This window comes from Scomber japonicus, chromosome 15 (genome assembly GCF_027409825.1).
Source record: "Scomber japonicus isolate fScoJap1 chromosome 15, fScoJap1.pri, whole genome shotgun sequence".
Classification (NCBI taxonomy): Eukaryota; Metazoa; Chordata; class Actinopteri; order Scombriformes; family Scombridae; genus Scomber; species Scomber japonicus.
Genome location: NC_070592.1, coordinates 12,789,582 through 12,795,776, shown reverse-complemented (window position 1 = coordinate 12,795,776; position 6,195 = coordinate 12,789,582).

The window sequence follows — 6,195 nt, the reverse complement described above, 5'->3', positions numbered from 1 at the left end:
CCGTCATGATCATTTATTTTTTTCCCTGCTCAGATGTTATATAATATTATATGTGATGTTGTAGCTCTGATAATGTGAGACACGAGTTGCGTGGAACCATTTCAGGACCACGGTCAGCTCCACGGCGAGAACAAAAGGCGGATTTGCATCTCTTGATGTCAGGGACCGTCTGCGTTTTGTCTGTCAACCCGAAAAACGAAAAATGGAGTAAATCTCTCAAGGTGTATGTCTGCTGCCCTCTTAACCCTTATATACTGTGCAGGTTACATTTGAGAGCTTTAAAAACACTGCATACACATTTCTTTTACCTAAGTGACTCACAGTATGCAAATATATAAATAAATACAACTTATATATAAATATAAGTGCAGCTTTTACACATTTTTATATATGCAAATGTATACATTTGACCTATATTTATTAAAAAATATACAAAAATTAGCATTCAAGCATGTTGTATTCATATTCTGTAAACTGTTTTCCTGGGTCATAGAATAGTGTTTGTGAAAGTCATTTTTTCACAGAAGGATTAATCAAACATTTATTAATAACTAATAGGGGGAATGTGAATTGTTGTAGAGACTAATTATGAGTCAGAGTATGAACAGTAAGGGTTAAAGGTCTTCTGTTATTGTTAGAGAAATAGGCTTAATTAATATTTGACTCCCTCTTGTCTTAACATAAACCCACAAATGAATATAAATGTATTTAACGTGCTCTGAATCAATGGTTCTCAAACTGTTTCATGTCAAAGGACCACTAAACTGACACAAATTAGACCACAGACCCCCATTTGATAAGATTTTGTCTCAGGATCCCACATATGATATGATTTTTTTGTATTCAGATGTTTTATTGCAGAAAGTGTACAAATTCCATGATCAAAATAGTCATACATCCTGTATATATTGAAAACAACTTATTCCCCTTTTTGCTAAGGAACCCCTCGAAATCCCCTTAAGGACCTCACTTTGTGAACCACCACTTTATAAATTCTTATTCTTATATTCCATTTTATTTTACATTAATGTTGTTCCCTCTTTCTTTTCTGTTATGATTTTAACATTGTTTTATGCTCCTTTTATGTGAAGCACTTGGTCATTTCTTTTGGTGTAAAGCACTTTGAGCTGCATTTATTGTATGAAAAGGGCTTTACAAATAATGTTACTAATATAATTATAATAAATAAATTCAATTGACTTGACAGTGAACTTTGCCAAAATGCAAGTTAGGACAGTTTTATAGTATAACGTAACTTCAATCATCTCCTAACCTCAACTCAGTGGTTATTATTGTAGCCATGACGATGAAGGTCGCCCTTAACCAACACCGCATGTTTCTCTAATCTTAACAAAATGATCTTTCCCTAAACTCAAAGGAAAGGTGACAATTCAAAGTCATTTTTTATAAGATATAGGCATTAGGACGATACATAAAATAACTCTAAGCCAATATAAGAAGACACATTCACAACTTTGCTTTTAAAAAACACCTCAGTGGAATAATATAAATATAAATACATAACAGTTCAGTGAGAGGTATGATCACATAGCCCCTAATTTAATTTAAAAAAGAAAGAACATTGTGTGATAAGTCTGAAAGGGGAAAATATACACTGTGGTTTTGGAGAGAAGGTTTAAATAATGAATGACAGTAATGTTGACTAAATAAATAGAAAGTAGATTAAGGTGCCGGGATGTACAAAAAGAAAGAAATAGAGCAAACACTGATATATGTACTCTGATTTTCCATTTTTTGCCCTTCCGCTTGTCTCCGGGCTGGTAGTTTAGCGACGGTCCCTGGCGGCAGACATCACGCCTCGTACAGCCCAGGGGAGGGATGGAGCTGGGATGGACAGGGAGGGAGACACCGGCTTACGACGTCAAAGGAGTACAGACACACACTCACACACACACTCACACACACACACACACACACATACAGAGAGAGGGAGAGAGAGGACAACCAAGCAGACTGCCAATTCCCCACGGTCTACTGAAGGAAGCCTAAATATCCATCTATCAAAACACTCTTCATTCAGCAAAAAAACAAAACAGTGAGAGATTTGTTTATTTTTTATTTTTTTTTGTATTTGATTTACTCTGAAGAAAGAAAGAAAGAAAAAAAAAATCACGGAGCATCTCACAGGAAAGAGCAGAAGGGGGAAAAAACAACAAGCAGATCAAGAAAAACACGCTCATGCCGAATAAAGGACCGTCGCTGGATGTTACTTGTGTTGTTTTAGAGGGGGTGCAGGCCTAACTTGTTACAGGATTCAAAGACGCTCTTACAGACAAATGAACTGAATAATTGAGATTTGATAACTAAATAATAGCGGGCGGGAAAGAAGAAAGGCATCCGCTGATTACGCCGATTCTTTGCCACGAACAAGCACCCACAGGTATGATATATATATACATTTCATTAACTCTTGATTGTTGTGTGTGTTGGCTCAAATGTGTAAAATCATTGCTCAGGTCATTGTTGTTGTCACCCTGTCTTGACAAAGAGAGCGCAGGTCTCCAGCTGTGTTGACAGACACACTGTCATGTTTCTGTAGGGGATTGGACACAGGCGGCCCTTGCAGACACGAATTAAGAAGGGATTGTGTTTACTGTTATTTATATAACTTGTCTTTTTTTTTTTTGTGGTTTATGTGTTTGGCAGAGACCATACATCCTGAGCTCTTGAGCTATGAATCATGATTATCTATTCCTAACGTTCATGTCATGCCAAGAATATGAAATTGAGGGCATTATAATTTTATTTTCTGCTATTTATTTGCATTTTAATTGTGTTGTATGTAACTAAAGCACAGAATCATGCTTGTAACTGCTTGAAATTATGTTTAAAATGTGTGTTATCGCATTTGAACCCCTTTTTAATAACATAACATCACTATTCCCACAGGATTTATGACATTTAAGGGTCTTATAATGTATCTGTGATAGTCAACACTCATCTCATAGTGGGCTTAGATCACTTAGAAAGCATTTGACCAATAATATATCAATATAATAATGTATATAGTCCATCTGCTGGGATATGTGTTATATGCTCCTAAAATCTACCACAGGATTAGGACTACCATATCTCCAAGGGTGTAGAAACTATTATTTCACCGAACGCTCCCATCTGCACCTCCATCCTCAGGCCTCCTGTTTGCACCTCCTGTGCAGTGTGAATTTAAGCCCGCAGGCTCCTGTCTGCTCCTCCTGACCGCCTCCACTCTGTGTGTTATTATTCCTCCCCAGACTTCTCAATGAAGGAGCCTGACGCAATCAAGCTCTTCATCGGGCAGATACCCCGAAACCTGGAGGAGAAAGACCTGAAGCCCATCTTCGAGCAGTTTGGCAAGATCTATGAGTTGACGGTGATAAAGGACAAGTATACGGGGATGCACAAAGGTAAGGGAGACATCAAGATCAAGACATGGAGCCCAATATGGAAAACTATGTAGATTCATATTATTATGTGATGGGAAGATAGTGGTCAGAGCAGTGGCTGTAGTATTAATATATCATCTAGTTTAGAGCCCAGTAAATATCAGTGAGGCTGAACTATTCCTCATTTAGCTGTTGTCCCTCTGGAGCCTCTTTAAAGACCCCTTGGGAGGCCACAAACCCAACATTTAGCACCACTGATCTAAAAGAGAAAAGCAGATCATCACAGTTGGTGGAGAGTTTGATTTGGTTTTTTGAAGCCTTACGCGTACAGACACACACACACACACACACACACACACACACACACACACACGCACACAAAATATAACCATGACTCAACTTTTTTTTTTTTTTTAAACATAATGACTCACATTCAATGTCCTCAAGGTGAATCAACATTATTCCATTCATCTCACTGAAACTGAACAGTTTTAAGTCAAGGCAAACCATTTCAGCAGAACTGGGCAAACGTTTTAACCTTTCTTTATAAAGATAAATGACCACATCTAAGAGTGCACTGTTGTTTTTTCAAGCTCTGGCCTATTTATCATGAGCAATTTAACGTTTTTATTGAAGACAATAGACAGACTTGTGGTTTTCTGCCACCTGCTCAATTAATGGATTTCCAATAAACTCTTAAACCTTAGTCTTGTCAATGTATTAGTCAATATATTAGCACTAACATTGGGAAGCTAACAGTGATGAAACTGTAGAAATCATTGTTGGACACAATATAGAACACAACAACTACCAGCAGTAGCAATCCTTAAAACACATAATATTACATGCATGAATCTGTCCATCCTGAATACAATATAAACTCAAACAAACCAATAAAAATGTTCAATATTTGTTCTCCACTGCCAACTTAATTTGATCCAAACATAATGAAATAACACTTTGGTCAAGCTCTGAAATGAAAAATCTTAGACTACAAGAATAAATGAATAATTGTAGAAACATAAAGACAGAATGAGCAGCATTGTTATATTTGTTTTCTTCCCTGTGTAAAATCAACTGTTGAAAAATTGTCATTACAAGAGAGCCAGTTGTTTGAAATGTGTCTAAAACAAGTGTTTTGTCACTACATAATTGGTTTCATGTCGTCCCATCAATCAGTTTGAGTGTCACCTACTACTACTACTACTACCACCACCACTGTACTGTAATGTCACGTGGCGAGCAGGCTTCTCACAGTTTGTAAGAAAACTCCCAACACCTTTAATGTACTGTTTGACAGATGGACTAAAGCTGGTAAAGTGATCTAAGCTAAAACAATGACTGTCTGTCATTTCTAATGCAAATCTGGGCACAGAAAACAAAGGCTTTTATAAATCCACATAAACCATCAGTCATTTGGGAGACGTATAGGCCAGGTGGTATCAGTCCTCTAACACCTATAACACCTACTCTGCATACATTTACATATTCATGATTTGTGGGAGCCCTAAAGGTTAATGAAGGCCTTTCTCTATTATGTGGGACTGCATACATTTTGCTTGAACAGCGTGATATTAAATACTCATCCAGCCTGCTTGTCTCTGAATGGTTTTCAGGTATTATGATTTAATAATCCCACAGATCTCCTGTGCTATTTAACAAAATGAGAGTTGTTTTTATTTCATGTTTCAGCAACTAACCTTAAATACATATTAATAATGACGCCCTGATTAGAGGTTGGAGGCATTTTTTAGCAAATTTAAACACACGCTGAGCCAGACCTGTTGTTAAATTCAACCAAAGTACATGGAAGATTTATAATAGGACAATGAACCCGAGCAGCATGTTTCTGCCCCCGGGCATTTAGGGCAAATGGATACTTAAGATTAATACAGTAACAGTGACATCACTAGCATATGTATTTGACATTAGAGTGACATGAATTTACAGTTGGCTGATCTTCTACCGCTCGTCTTTGTCTCCAGGATGTGCCTTCCTGACATATTGTGCACGTGAGTCCGCCCTCAAAGCCCAGAATGCACTGCACGAGCAGAAGACATTACCAGGGGTGAGTGTCGTCGTGTTCTCCGAGTCCTCCGCGGCTCAAATGTATGTAAAAGGAGCAGAATAACTGGTACGCTGGGCCCCTTTGTGAACGCACACGCAGACGCAGAGTGACACAGGGAAATGAATCGAGTTTGACACGTGGGCCAAACTTCCCCTTTAGCTGATACGCTCCAATAAAGGTCAGAGGCTGCTCTCCCTCTTATGTTTCATATGTGATGCATCCAGACACATCCATCCAGTTAAGGCATGAGTCATCTCGCTACATGTCACGGGTCGAGAGAGACAGCTATAAGGCTCGCTGCTGGAGTGACTTTGCCAGTTCTCGTTCTCTCTGATGGCTTTCCACCATTCGCTCTCCCTTTCTGTATCTCCGTCACCCTCCTCTGTTTCTATCCATCGCTCCCTCTGAATTCTAATCAAAGTTATACCTAGCTTTATTAGCATAGCCAGGCAGCAGGTGTGCTGCCAAATGACATTTCCAGAGCTAAATATGACATGACAGCCGCGTCTCTATAATAACCGACTGTATGAGAGACAGGGCGACAAGGCAAGGAATTACTGAGACAGAGTGTGCTCCCAGACTTGCTGCTGCTTCCTCTTTTACTAACAAGGCTTCACCCCTGTTTCCTTTTGGTTATTTTTGTTGAAATCTACATCATTCACTTCTTTTTTTCCTTTTTTTTTTTTTTCTCCCTGTCCTGAATGGCAGCTCATGGCCACAGCTTTTGAGAGTAGAGCGAGG